This window comes from Moschus berezovskii, chromosome 9 (genome assembly GCF_049115385.1).
Source record: "Moschus berezovskii isolate FMDL1 chromosome 9, NW_MosBer_1.0, whole genome shotgun sequence".
NCBI lineage: Eukaryota > Metazoa > Chordata > Mammalia > Artiodactyla > Moschidae > Moschus > Moschus berezovskii.
In genome coordinates this window covers 20,312,961-20,328,251 of record NC_142468.1, presented here as the reverse complement: position 1 = coordinate 20,328,251, position 15,291 = coordinate 20,312,961, and the positions used below count along the sequence as shown (strand labels likewise).

Sequence of the window (15,291 nt, the reverse complement as noted above, 5' to 3'; positions counted from 1 at the left end):
TTTAAAGCTTTTATTGGGGTATAGTTGCTTTACAGTGTTGTGTTAGTTTCTACTGTAGAGCAAAGTGAATCAGCTATGTGTGTATATATATCCCCTCTGTTTTGTATTGGAGAAGGCAATGGCACCCCACTCCAGTACTCTTGCCTGGAAAATCCCATGGACCGAGGAACCTGGTAGGCTGCAGTCCATGGGGTCGCACAGAGTCGGACACGACTGAACGACTTCACTTTCACTCTTTTCACTTGCCTGCATGGGAGAAGGAAATAGCAACCCACTCCAGTGTTCTTGCCTGGAGAATCCCAGGAACGGGGGAGCCTGATGGGCTGCCGTCTATGGGGTCACACAGAGTCGGACACGACTGAAGTGACTTAGCAGCAGCAGCAGCCAGTGTTCTTGCCGGGAGAATCGCAGGGACGGGGGAGCCTGGTGGGCTGCCATTTATGGGGTCGCACAGAGTCGCGCAGAAGCGACTTAGCAGCAGCAGCAGCAGCTGTTTTGTATTTCCTTCCTATTTAGGTCACCACAGAGCATTGAGTAGAGTTCCCTGTGCTATATAGTAGGTTCCCATTAGTTATCTGTTTTATACATAGCATCAATAGTGTATGCATGTCAATCCCAATCTCCCAATTCATCCCACCCTCCACTGCCCGCCTTGGTGTATGTCTGTGTGCATAGCCAGTTGCTTCAGTCGTGTCCGACTCTTCAACACCGTGGACTGTAGCCCACCAGGCTCCTCTGTCCATGGGATTCTCCAGGCAAGAATACTGGGGTGGGTTGCCACGCCCTCCTCCAGGGGATCTTCCTGACCCAGGGATTGAACCTGCGTCTCCTTTACTTCATGTGGATTCTTTACCCACCAAGCCACCTGGAAAGCGCAGGCATCTATTCATCTCTATGTGTGTGTCTCTATTTCTGCTTTGTAAATAAGATCATCTGAGGCTTAACATTATAAAATGTTTCCCATGATGTTTTATGCTGTTTTAAAAAATTGCTTTGATGTCTTAATTTGCTTAACCATCTTCCAGTTGTACATTTGGTTTACTTCCATTTTGTGTTGCTATTAAAAATGCTGTAATTTACATCTTTATTTGTATGGATTAATTTTAATGTCTTTGTTTTTTAAAGAATTATCACATTTTTAATTTTTTAAATTTATTTATTTTTAATTGAAGGATAATTGCTTTACAGTATTGCATTGAAGTGAAGTCGCTCAGTGGTGTCCAACTCTTTGCAACCCCATGGACTGTAGCCTACCAAGCTCCTCCATCCATGGTATTTTCCAGGCAAGGGTACTGGAATGGGTTGCCATTTCCTTCTCCAGGGGATCTTCCCAACCCAGGGATCAAACACAGGTCTCCCGCGTTGTGGGCAGATGCTTTACCATCTGAGTCACTAGAGAAGGCCCACAGTATTGCATTGGTTTCTACCAAATATCAACATGAATCAGCCGTAGGTTTACCCATGTCCCCTCCTATTTCCCTCTGCATCCCACGCCTCTAGGTTGTTACAGAGCCCCAGTTTGAGTTTCCTGAGTCATACAGCAAATTCCCTTGGGCTATTTATTTTACCTATGGTAATGTAGGCCTGGCATGCTGTGATTCATGGGGTCACAAAGAGTCGGACACGACTGAGCGACTGAACTGAACTGAACTGATGGTAATGTATCAGAGAAGGCAATGGCACCCCACTTCAGTACTCTTGCCTGGAAAATCCCATGGATGGAGGAGCCTGGTAGGCTGCAGTCCATGGGGTCGCTAAGAGTCGGACACGACTGAGCAACTTCATTTTCACTTTTCACTTTCATCCATTGGAGAAGGAAATGGCAACCCACTCCAGTGTTCTTGCCTGGAGAATCCCAGGGACAGGGGAGCCTGGTGGGCTGCTGCCTATGGGGTCGCACAGAGTCGGCCACCACTGAAGCGACTTAGCAGCAGCAGCAGCAGCAGCAACATGGTAACGTATGTTTCCATGTTACTCTCTCCACCCCTCCCACCCTCTCCTTCTCCCTGCTCAGCTGTGTTCCTGAGTCTCTAGAACCCCCATATTTTAATGGCTTTTGAAGCAGTTAGCTAGTTATATCCCAGTGGCATTGTAGTGAAGAATTGGTATTTCTTTTTTTATGATAGTAAGGTAAAATTTTCTATCATATTTTCTTTCTCTTATGAGCCAGCTCTTCCTGTTTTTTTTCCAGTTACATTTCTAAATAAGAAAATATGTTTTGTACATTGTAAAATGATAAATTTTCACTAACATTTGTTAGCCATAACTGTCACTTCACAAAAAAGTTTATTAACATTTTTTGAACAATTTTGTGCAAGCTCTTTATATAAGTAATTATATACTTTATCCCTAATGTATAGTATTCAGCTCAGCTGGCAAAGAATCCATCTGCAATGTAGGAGACTCCGGTTCGATTTCTGAATCAGGAAGATGCCCTGGAGAAGGGATAGGCTACCCACTCCAGTATTCTTGGGCTTCTCTGGTGGCTCAGAGGGTAAGGAATCTTGCCTGTAATATGGGAGATCTGGGTTTAATCCCTGGGTTGGGAAGATCCCTGGAGGAGGCCATGGCAACCCACTCCAGTATTCTTGCCTGGAGAATCCCCATGGACAGAGGACCCTGGCGGGCTACAGCCCATGGGGTTGCAAAGAGTCAGACATGATTGAGGGATTTTATTTCTTTGTGTGCCTGATAATGTACTAGACCCTGGGGATACAATAATTGATATAACAGCTATCATGTCCTTGATATCAGAAAAATAATTGTTCTTTGCCTCATTTTTTCCCTAATATTTGTGTCATTTTAAGTTGTAGAGAATTATCTAATCTTTAATAGTCAATTGATTTTCTTTTTGATTCTTTAAAATATGTACCAAAAACAGAAACCATTCTTTCAGAAATTTGTATAGGATTTTAAATGCCGTATGTTTGTTCTTGTTTCAGTTATTTATGTGGAATATTAACGGATTTAGTTGTACCGCCCCAAATTTCACTTGTGTATGTTGATAAAATGCAAGTTATTGTAGTACTTGAGAAATAGTGATTTCTCAATATGTAAGTTACAACAGTTAAGTTTTCTTTAAAGAATGTTGAGAGTGAAACACTGTTCAACTTAGGGGTCATTGGGTTAGTTGAGTTTCCCTGGTGGCTCAGAAGGCAAAGAGTCTGCTTGCAGTGCAGGAGACCTGCGTTTGATCCCTGGGTCGGGAAGATCCCCTGGAGAAGGAAATGGCAACCTGCTCCAGTATTCTTGCCTGGGAAATCCCTGTTGGGCTATAGTCCATGGGGTTGCAAAGAGTTGGATATGACTGAGTGACTAACGCTACTTATTTGGGTTAGATAACCAGCTGGTTTTTACTTCATGTTTTGTTTATTTTGCTTATTTTTTCATAAGCAAGTGGAACACATGATTTCTTAATTAAGAAATTTAAATTTCTTCAAGACAGAGTTAGCAGCAATCCCTGTGTCTCCTGTATTTGGGATGTATTTTATTGATAATTTTTTTGTTTCTTCATTAGCTATTTTTTATTCTGCTTCGGCTATTGTATTTTTTAATAGGAAATCATCTATGTCATTGCTTATCTTTCATTTTCAGATTTTTAAAAATATTCGCTAATGTATATATTTAATGTCCAATTTTTTTCCTCATAACTGCCAGTGTGATTTCTGGGGATATAAAGATTTTACTGTCTTTATCAAAGAATAATGTTTGAGATGCCTTTACTTATTCGATTATTAATAGTATGTTTATAATTTATTAACTTTTACTTTTTTCTTTATTAACATTTTCCTGTACTTTTCTGAGCTTTTGAGTTGATTTCTCAGTTTATAGATTATACTAGAAGCTATACATTTATCTCAGTTTGTGATTTTGGCTTAACAGGTTGGAAATTTTGCGTTTCATTTTTCAGCATTGTACATGATTTCAATATGTTGTGTTTCAATATGCTGTTAGATGTAGTTGTCTTGTTTTTATTGAACACTCCTAAAATTTAAACTGTGGTCCAAGAATATAGACTATGTGTTATAAAATACATTTTAGGTTTTTTAAAATAAAAAACCTTCATGTTTGCTCAGTTTTTGTACATGGAAAATTGACCAGCCAGTTGACCCCGTTTTTAGAGTGCAGAGGTCAGTATAAGTTATATTTGTTTACGTTCATCCTTTGCTTTCTTCTGTTGTTACTGTCTGCGCACTGGGTCTGTCTGACATTGTGTGACGGCCTTGCTCCTTTTTCGCATCATGCTAAGTCAGGAATGTTGACTTCTTAATTCATGTCTTCCCTGATATTTTTAAAACTGAGACTCCTGGCATTTTTCCCTTTCCTGCTTCATTATCCTTTGTAGCACTTTTCAGCATGTCAAAAATAAGTAAATTTGTTTGTTTGCCCTCAGTCTTTGTCCTAGAATTTAACTTCAAGAAAAGCAGAGAATTTTGTTGCTTTTATTCAGAGCTTGGGTGTGAAGAATATTACCTGGTGTAGAGTAGACGCGCTATTAATATTTGTCTCACTAATAACTGGATGTGATTATTTTCAGCTGATTTCTCCTATATCTCAGTTTTTGCCTTGATTTCATATGTTAGTACTTTTTTATATAAATTGAATGATACTTTGTTTTTTAAAGTTTTGCTTATTTAGGTCTGGGTCTTTGCTGCTGCTTTGTCTAGTTGTGGTGAGCCAGGACTGCTCTTCACTGCAGTGCATGGGCGTCTCATTGCAGCGTCTTCTTTTAAAGCGGAGCACAGGCTCTAGGTGCACGGGCTTCCGTCGCTGCGTCACATGGGCTCAGTGGTTAAGCCTCCCAGGCTCTAGAGTACAGGTTCAGTAGTTGCTTCTCAGGATGTGGGATCTTCCCGGACCAGGGATCGAACCTATGTCTCCTACCCTGACAGGCAGGTTGTTTACCACTGAGCCACCAGGGAAGCCCCATTTGTTAGTACATGATATAAAATGTTATTTTATTGCAAATATTTCTTTCTTTCCTTCTGGCCTCGCTGCGTGACTTGAGGAATCTTAGTTCCCTAATACAGGAGACCTGGGTTTGATCCCTGGGTCCGGAAGATCCCCTGGAGGACAGAATGGCTGCACACTCCAGTATTCTTGCCTGGAGAATTCCATGAACAGGATAATTCATGGGGTTGCAAAGAGTTAAAGACCACTGAGCGACTAACACTTTCACTTTCAACCAGGGATTCAACTCACACCCTTGGTGGTGAAAAAGCATGGAGTCTTAACCACTGGACCACCAGGGAATTCCCTACAGATATTTCTTTTCTCATAGCATCTAGCTTGATATTTTTTCTTTTAATCATGATACCCAATAATATTGCTTCCTCTGGTTTTTTTAAAATAGTTTTTTGTTACTATCTCCTTTAAATTTTTTTTCTGTCTTCTTTTGATGTATACATCTTCAGAGTAACATGTTGGATTCTGGGAATTTTTGTTTTATTACCAAATGAGGTTCTTTCAATAAAGTGAGGTAATTTGCCTTTGCTTCCACACATATATTACAAAGTTTTCTTTTTTTTCCCGAATCTGAGATCTTGTGTGATGGTTTTAAAGCTATGACTCCTTAAGAATTATAACCAACTGTCCCTGACACATTGGTCATGATTTGTTTCCTTTTGTATCTTTATATGATTGGGAGTATAATTGCAGGATGAAGCTATTTCTCATGGCCTTGGATCCACATTTCTTAATCCCATTATTACGATTCTGTATGCTTCATAGTGCAGTGTGTTGGGTTTTTGTGTGTTTTTTTAGAATTTTTTAAAAGATTTATTTATTCTTTTGGCTGCCCAGGATCTTTGTTGCTGCGCACAGGCCTTCTTAAATTGCAGCCCAGTGGGGGTCACTTCTTGTTGCGGTCCCCTGGCTGCTCATTGCGTGGCTCCTCTTGTTGCGGAGCGCAGGCTCTCAGGTGTGCAGGCTTTGGTAGCTATAGCACGTGGGCTCTGTAGTTGTGGCGCTCAGGCTCAGTTGACCCACGGCCCGTGGGATCTTCTCAGACCAAGGATCGAACCCGTGTCTCCTGCATTGGCAGGCGTATTCTTTACCGCTGAGCCTCCAGGGAAGCCCTGTGCCGTGTGTTTTCCTTCAGTCCTCTCTGCGGTAGCGCGTGCTCCATTTTCACTCAACTACTCCCTCCAAGCTCTGCATCCAGTCCCATCCTGTTTTACCTTCCAGGTTCAGCTCATCTGTTTTCTTTGTGAAGCCTTCTCTAACTCCACAGCAAATCTTAGGTACTTATCTCCTGTACTTTTACTTCACTCTGTATGTTTCTGGTTACTTTCTTCTTACAGTGCACCGTGATTTTAGTCTCTGACACACAGTCACTGCTCAATAAATATTGCTGCCTATGTACTCTTTTCTTCCCTTCTTCTTTCTTCATACTATTTTCTTTTATAACTTACAGTGTATTTGCCCTGTTTTCTTTTCTATACTCCAGACCCACTTTTCTGTGGTTTCATGTGATTAAATGATTTAATTTTTATGAGTCTTTTTTCAAATACAGAGGCTTGCTTTGTTCCAACACACACTCCACGCAGAAATATGAGCAGTATTTCTTCCCCTTCCTTGTTGTCATCAATTCTTGTCTTTAGTTTCCCTGTTCTCTTCCTCACCCCTTTCTCCACTCAATGTAGTCATTTAACTCTAAAATAAGTACTAGTTAATTTTTACGGGTTTTTATCCCTACTTTTCTGTGCTTTAGTTCTTCAGTTAAAGGCACCATTTTTGTTGTTTTCCTTTCACCCCCTCAATCATGCCCTCTATCTCTCACTATTTAGAAAGAGTATTTAGATTTCACATTAGCAAATTTGCAAAAATGAAAAGTTGTTGAACAGAATGTGGAGAAATGCGCTGTCTCTTGGAGAACATTGATTCTTTGCTACTTGTTTGTATTTTCTCTTTTGGAGTTTCTATTTGGAAATTTTCATTTTTATCCTGGCGTCTTTCACTTTCACAGTAACCCTCCTGTCTTTTCCTTTTATTTCTCTGACAGTTCTGCTTTCATTTTATTTCTCAGTTTTCGTTTTAGTTGTACCACACAACTTTCTCAGTTGGATCAGGATGTTATTTTTGCCTGTTCTCTTACTAATTCACTAGATATTGGAGACCTAGTCTTAAGGAGACTTTCTGAAGTCATTTCTTTGTGTGCTCTTAGGTGGAAAGATCCCTGAATATGGTTTTGGGAAGACAGTGGGTAGGCCTGCCTTATAGTTTTACTGAAGGTTCCATCGTTCACTTATTTCATAACCAAATCCAAATTAACAGCATTTTAAAAATGCTCTTGAAAATAAAATCCATCTTTTTTTCCTACTAAAACCATGCCATAGGGAGTATAAGAACACCCTAAAGAGACTTCTTGCCATTTGTTTTAGTGAATATGGTGGACTGAAGGGGTGCGGTGGGTAGAGCCCTTTAGGTTGTTGTTTAATTGCTATCCGACTCTTTTGTGACCCCATGGACTGTAGCCCGTGAAGCTCCTTTGTCCATGGGATTTCCCAGGCAAGAATACTGGAGTGGGTTGCCATTTCGTTCTCCAGGAAATCTTCCCAACCCAGGGATCAAACCCAAGTCTTCCTGCTTGGTAGGCAGATTCTTTACTGCTGAACCATCATTGCCCAAATAAATTACCACATATGGTAAGATTTATTCCTCCTTTAAATATTCTGGCATATTTTCATGACTTTCTAACTAATCTGTCACTACTTTTAATAAAAATTATAGAGTGTATATATTTTCTTTCATATTACTTCCAAAATCATATGTGTTTTTTCGAAAATTACTATGAAACATACTTATAAATGAGAAAAACCTTCCTTCCAAAAAATCAACTATTTTTATTTTTCCAAAGTCCTTATCCTTTTAGAAAGTAGAATATAGCCTTAAAAAAGTGATCTTGTTACATCTTAAAATTAAGCCATATTAACTACTAGCCAATTCAATAAGACAAAAAAAGGGAAAGTTATTTTGCCAATGATATAACTGTGTAACTAAAAAAATTAGAATCATTGAACTTATATTAATGCTAATAAGGGTTCAGTAAGATTACTGGATATGAAATAAATTTTAAAAATCTATGGCTTTTTAATACACTAGTAACAATGTATTAGATAAAGTGATTACATGATTGATCCTAGTCGGAATAATAAAATATTAAAATGTACCTCAAATAATTGTAACAAAAGATATGCAGTTCTTTTATGGATTAATAGATTTTAAAGAAGATCTAAATAAAGAGGCACTATATATGTTACTGAATGAGAAGACTCAATACTATAAAGAATTTAAAGTTCTCTAAATTACTTTATGAATTTGATGCAGTTCAAAATAGAACAAAGCAGCGAAACCAAGAGAGTTTGCCGTGAAACATGACAGAATGATTCTAAAATTAATTGAAGGAGTAGAATTAATGGGGTCAGTAGGATTTATTATAATGCTAATATTTGAATCAGTAGTGAATTGGCATACAGATAGAGAATAGACCATTCAAACAGAAAAGAGACTTTACAAAGCGACCTTTTCTGTCTTTCTGGTACTGATGAACCTCTTTGCAAGGCAGCAGTGGAGACATACGTAGAGAACAGACTTGTGGACACAGCGGGGGCTGGAGAAGGTGGGATGAATTGAAAGAGCAGCGTTGAAGCACATACATTACCATATTAAAATTAGATAACCGGTGGAAATCTGATGAACGACGCAGGGAGCTCAAAGCTAGTGTTCTGTGACGCAGGGAGCTCAAACCTTGACAGGTAGGATGGGACAGGAGATGGGAGGGAGGTTCAAGAGGGAAGGTACATATGTAAACCTATGGCTGATTCACATTGATGTATGGCAAAAACCGACACAATACTATAAAGCAATCACCCTCCAAGTAAAAGTAAATACATTTTTTGAAAAGAGAGACCTTCATGTTAAAAAATTTCAATGCATGTATAAGAAAGTATGGCTTCCTGGGTGGGTAAGCAGTAAAGAATCCACCTGCCAATGTAAGGGAGATACAGGAGACACGGGTTCCATCGCTGGGTCAGGAAGATCCACTGGAGTAAGAAATGGCAACCCACTCTAGCATTCTTGCCTGGAGAATCCCATGGACAGAGGAACCTGGCTGGCTATAGTCCATAGAGTCGCAGAGTCAGACGTGACTGAGCAATTGAATGTGCGCGCGCGCACACACACACACACACACAGTCGCAGAATCAGACGTGACTGAGCAATTGAATGTACACACACACACACACACACACACACACCCCACCCCAGAAAGTATACCTTAAACAAAGGTAAAAGACAAGCTTTAGAATGAGAATGCTTTCAGACCTGTGTGTCTCATGAAGGATTAGCATCCATAGCATGTAATGTGTGCATGCATGTGTGTGTGTGCTTAGCTATGTCTGACTCTTTGTGACCCCATGGACTATATAGCCCGCCAGGCTCCTCCGTCTGTGGGATTTCCCAGGCAAGAATACTGGAGTGGGCTGCCATTTCCTACTCAAGGATAGTATATAATGAAATCCTACAAATCAGTAACAAGACAGAGATCTAGAAGAAAAATGGGCAAAACATAAATAGGTAAGACCAATATGAATTTATTTATTTAGGCTGTATTTATTTATTTATGGCGGTGCTGAGTCTTTGTTGCATTGCAGGCTTTTCTTCAGTTGTGCAGAGTGGGGCCCATTGTCCAGTCACAGCGTGCAGGCTTCTCATTGTGGTAGCTTCTCCTGTTGCAGAGGCTCTAGGACCCACGGGCCTCAGTGGTCAAGGCACATGGACTCAGCAGTTGCAGCTCCCGGGCTCCAGAGCACAGGCTCAACAATTGGGCATGTGGGATTTTCCCAGGCCAGGGATCAAACCCACATCTCCTGCACCACTGAGCCACCAGGGAAGCCCTCCAGCATGAATTTAAATTCCTAATGGTGATCAGGGAAATGCCAGTGGAAGAGGACAACACGATAACTCTGTATGTGATCATACTGATAATTTAAAGGTGAAAATGTGGTGGCAAATGTTTTATATGTGACTGTTGGATTGTAAAATTGTTACAGCCACTTTGGAGAGTAGTTTGATAGTATCCAATAATGTTGAAAAAACCACTGCAACTTAAGGTTTCAGCAGTTCCCATTCTAGAGTTCTCTGGAGAGCGTTTAACCCATGTTCACAGAGAAGATGTGAAAGGAATGGCCTTTGTAATAGCAAACATCTGAAAGTAACCTAGATTTCGGTCAACAAGCCCAAGTATGTACACAGAATGTAAAGCACACGAAAGTTGTTGAAAAGGATCTGTATCTTTTTGTCACACCATGATGAATAAATCTGGAAGACTCTTTTGTTTGAAAAAACCAAAGTTGTGAAAGGATATGTTCCCAATGATGTCGTCTGCTTAGATTTCATAAATATATGAATACTTGAGGGAAGGGTGCCTTACATCTTTCAGAGAGACGTTTCCCTGGAGAGACTGAGAAGAGAATGGGATTGAGCGTTGATATTTTAGAACATTTATAGAACATCTTATTTCTTTGTGAGATGAAGCAAATTTTTCCGAATCTTAACATTTGTTAGATCCGGATGAGCAGTACTCATTCCCCTTTGGGAGGGGAAGAATTAACTGCAGCATGTATTTAACTGGGGGCTGCAGTGCTATTAGTCTGAACTGGAAACTTTCAATTATGAAATATTTCCCAAACCCTTTGCCATGTTACTCAAAGAACAGAAAAAGACACAAACATGCGAAGTCAGACGTGAGCAGCAGAAATAGGAGCCGATTAGCATTATCAATGTTGTTTTGGTCAGCAGAGAAAGAAAGATGTATTGAAACTGACCAATATGGAGAAAGCTGCATGTGAAGACCTTTCGAGAGGAATTCCAGAAAAATTGACACCTTTACAGTCCCAGTGTCAGAGGCTCCAAGTAGCTGGTAAGATTGCACTTGGAGGTGGAGCTGGTTGTAGGTATGTAGTCAGGTCCCTTCCATAAGCTGTTGTAATTGTAAAGTCTTTGGAAACAAGGAGAAATTATTTGAAACTTTTTGGCTGAGCTTGGTTCCCAGAATGCTGGAAGCCAGGCAGAAAATGGAACCATTCTTCCGTAGAGAGAGTGAAGCGCATTCTAAAAATGACTTCTAAGTAGTGGCATTTTTGGGTCCCCCCAGTATAGGGGGAAAACCGTCTGTCTGATTTCAGTAGAAAAGGAATTTTTGGAAATAGTATTTAGTAACTTGCTGAATCACTTGGAAGGCTATATAACTAGGTTTGGGAAATGGGTAAGCACAAGGGAAGCCAAGTGGCCAAGACGACACTCAGATCACTCTAGAAAGCGGAGTGGTGCTGCCCCCGAGAATGCCACGTCCAGCTTTGCATCATCACCACCAGCATTTTCATGAGGGTGCCAATGCATTGTGGCTGCCACTGACGCCTCCAGCTTTCATGTAAATAGATTCATAGCCTCCTTGCCCTCTGCAGACACTGCCTTTCAATTCAGAGTCCAGGGTGTGCACATCTCATTGGCCGAGAGGCAGGTTATGTCTGCACCCTGTCTGTAAGAATAACTTGATTAATTGCAGTATGGCACTTCTGAGCTTCTGTTGTGGAAGGCAGACTCTGCATAAGGCAAGGAATTTCCCTGGATATAGGAAAAGATTACTCAGATGCTGCTGCTGCTGCTGGTAAGTCACTTCAGTCGTGTTGGACTCTGTGCGACCCCATAGACGGCAGCCCACCAGGCTCCCCTGTCCCATAGATGGCAGCCCACCAGGCTCCCCTGTCTCTGGGATTATCCAGGCAAGAACACTGGAGTCGGGTGCCGTTGCCTTCTCCGACTCAGATGCTAGGCAGTCATAATTATAGTTCCTCTTATGTCCAGTTTCCCCAGGTAAACCAACTGGGTCCCCATCCAGTCCGCTCCAGGAAAGTCTACTTAGTAGTCACCAGGCCCTGCCCTCACACAGATATTAAATGTAAAAGGATAGCCAGTGATAGCAGACAGGAGACAAAGCCTTCCACGTGAGGACAAAGCTCACAACAAACAGAAGAAAAGGAAATTGGGAAAATATAGACAATGAATATGAAAAGAACACTTTAGAATTAGTCTAACATTAGCAGGGGTAAGACAACGTATCATAGTCATTAAACAACAGATTTTTTTTTTAACAGAAGAAACAGAGGACACAAAATTTTTTCAAATTTGAGTCCAAGAATCAATATGAAAAGTTAAATAGTCTTGTTGGAAAATGAAGCTCAAAACTTACCAGAGTACCTAAATGAAAAGAAATGGGGCAGAGTGTGAGAGAAAAGATAAGCTGTTGAGAAAGTACAGTGTCCTTTAAGTAGAACATTTACAAAATGAAAGCAAAAAAGAAAAGAAATTATTACAAATCAAATAATGAAATAACATTTCGCTTAACTGAAAGAGATGTGTTTTAATACTGAAAAGGCCTATTGGATATCCAATACAAGGACTATAAAAAGACTTGCTTTCCAAAGGCCACTCCAGTATTGAAAAGATGGTCCTAAAAAATTACTGGAAAAGAAATTGTATAAAAGATCAGGAATCGGAATATCGTTGGACCTTTCAGTTCCAACAGTTGAAGCTGGAAGATAATGAAATAATACCTTAAAAATTCAAATGGTAAGCATTTACTGTCTAGAATTTTGTTGTTGCTTAGTTGATAAGTTGTGTCTGACTCTGCGACCCCGTGGACTGCACCATGCCAGGCTTCCCTGTCCTTTACCATCTCCTGGAGTTTGCTCAGACTCATGTCTGTTGAGTTAGTGAGGCCATCCAACCATCTCATCCTCTGTCACCCGCTTCTCCTCCTGTCCTTAATCTTTCCCAGCATTAGGGTCTTTTCCAGTGAGTCAGCTCTTCGCATCAGGTGGCCAGAGTATTGGAGCTTCAGCATCAGTCCTTCCAATGAATATTTCTGGTTGATTTCCTCTAGGATTGACTGATTTGAACTCCTTGCAGTCCAAGGGACTCTCAAGAGTCTTCTCCAACACCACAGTTCAAAAGCATTAGTTCTTCAGCGCTCAGCCTTCTTCATGGTGCGACTCCCAGATCTGTACATGACTTCCAAACCACCAGTCATATTAAGGCTGGACATGCCAGGACACAAAACTCCTAACACCTAAGTACTTCTTAGGCAGTTGCTGAATGAGGGTAGGGGTCCATCAAAATGAGCGAGTAGACTAAGAATGAGGAAGGTAAGGAGATCTGGGAAGCATGGAATTCATCCCAAGAGGGGAGAGAAGGAACTCTCAGGATTATGATGGTGATATGTTTCTGGAGTTGCCTGAGCAGTAGCCCTAGAGCTCAGCTGGAATGGAGTGTGAAAATGGAGCGCTCTAGGAGGGAGGTCTCTAGGAAAGAGACGTGGAATCGTTAGGGCACTTGTGGCTTTTGACCACGTGAGAAACGGTTATGAGGAGAAGGGGGTTTTTGTTTGTTTTTGTTTTTTGGGGAATGGTGTGTGTTTTTTTTTTTTCTTAATGAGTTTTGAAATAATTAAGGGTAGGTATATAGAAACTAGAAACTAAGCAAATGAAAAAAAAAAGCCATTATTAACTCCAGGAAAAACAAAATAAGCAATTGAGCAAATATAGCTATAGTAAAGTAAATCCTGATGTATATGTGTGATGTAACTGTGATACACACATAAACACATATACATCTATACATGCATGTTTACATAATATAAAGCAAGGGAAGGGGGAGCACACTTTCTGGAAGCATGCTTATTTCTCATCTTCCAAAACAGAACTTCAACAGAAAATATCTAATGTTGATAAATCAAGAAATAGCACCTAAGTCTGTTATTTAGGATCATGGAGATGCTGGAGGAAGTAGTGCTGTGAATTGAAAGTGATTGCTCTTAGGAGTAAAGAAGGTGCTGAGAAGACTGCTGTTTGGTTTTTGTTTTTCCCTTAAATGCCTGAAGTTCTGTTTGCCTGTAACTAGTGTGTGTATTGGAGAAGGCAGTGGCACCCCACTCCAGTACTCTTGCCTGGAAAATCCCATGGACGGAGGAGCCTGGTGGGCTGCAGTCCATGGGGTCGCGCAGAGTCGGACATGACTGAAGCGGCTTAGCAGCAGCAGCAGCAGCAGCAGCGTGTGTATTCCTTTGACTAAGATGTAAGTGAAAAAACACTGAGTCAATAGTACAGTAGCACCTTAGTACCGCAGGCTCTCCTCCTTACAGATGGCAAAATCACTTCGCGGTTTTTGTTGTACCACTGTTTTCTTGTAGCTTTAAGCCTCTCTTAAAGGCTTAGATGCGTAAAGTTAAATAAGATGCAGCCCCTGGCTTGAGATACTTGTGGCTTAGGGGGCGTTATATCAGGAAACTTCAAAAAAAATAGCAGGATGTCCTTTGGAGACCAAGGAAAAGCGGGGAGTGTTGGGTACTGTAAGAGGAAGAGTGGGTGCTTGTAGCTCCCAGAAATGGGAAATACCTGGGGCTTGTGGAAGGAACAGAGATTAGAGAGGCTGGTGTGAGTGAGAGGAGGAATCCTGAGTACAGCAGAGGAATCTCTCTTAAGATACTGAGCAGCAAATCCATTTGCAGATGCTAAGAGACTTTACAGAGCCCCGCATATGACTGTTCTCGGGTTTACCGACCGTTTTTTCTTTTCCTGAAAGGATTCTACCAGTTTCCATTGTTTCTAGCAACACAAGGAGATCTCTTAACTGTAGCTCCAATAACAGCGGGAGGATTGACATTCCTAATTTTTCCTAATAGGTGTAAAATGATGCAGTGTTGTTTTGATTTATATGTCTTTAGTTGCTTGTTATAACCTATGATTATTATAACACTAGTTAGGCTCTTTTCATGTACTCTGTTAAGAGATTTTTTTGTTTTACTCCAATATATTCTTTCCTTTAAGCCTGCTTTTTGATAGTTTTGTCCAAAAAATCCTTCAAAATCAGTTGTTTTGTCAAACTTTAAACTGACAGTCCTTCAAATTTTTTTTTTTTTTTGCTCATATGAGACAGGTGAGTGCAGAGTTAAATCATGATTTCATTAAAGTAGATGATCCCGCTCTTGATTTTTAATCATCCAGAAATTACCTGCAGTCCTCTCAAGGGATACTGTTTAAGAAAAAAAAAAAAAGGTAACATGTCAGGGGATGGGGCAGAGTGTGGACAACTTCCTGGAAGAGATGATACCCAATTGCAACCTTGATGGAGGAGAAAGAGTTAAATAGGACACACAGGGAAGGGTAAGCCCAAGAAAAAGAAAAAGAATTGTGTCCAGTTGTGTATCAGCAGACGTTGCCACTTGCTTTCTCC

At 40.6% G+C, this 15,291-nt stretch overlaps 1 protein-coding gene across 9 annotated transcripts in view; it reads left to right on the top strand.

The window, feature by feature from the left end:
- The window catches only part of SIPA1L1 (signal induced proliferation associated 1 like 1), a 388,842-nt gene that overhangs the window by 214,488 nt on the left and 159,063 nt on the right, over nt 1–15,291 (top strand). Inside the window, exon 1 of one of the 9 annotated variants that reach the window (XM_088839494.1) lies at nt 2,477–2,494. The exons of the other annotated variants lie outside the window; for them this stretch is intronic. The gene's annotated coding sequence lies outside the window, so the exon portion shown is untranslated. Of the gene's footprint in view, nt 1–2,476; nt 2,495–15,291 lie in introns of those variants that run through there. 9 annotated transcript variants of the gene reach the window in all.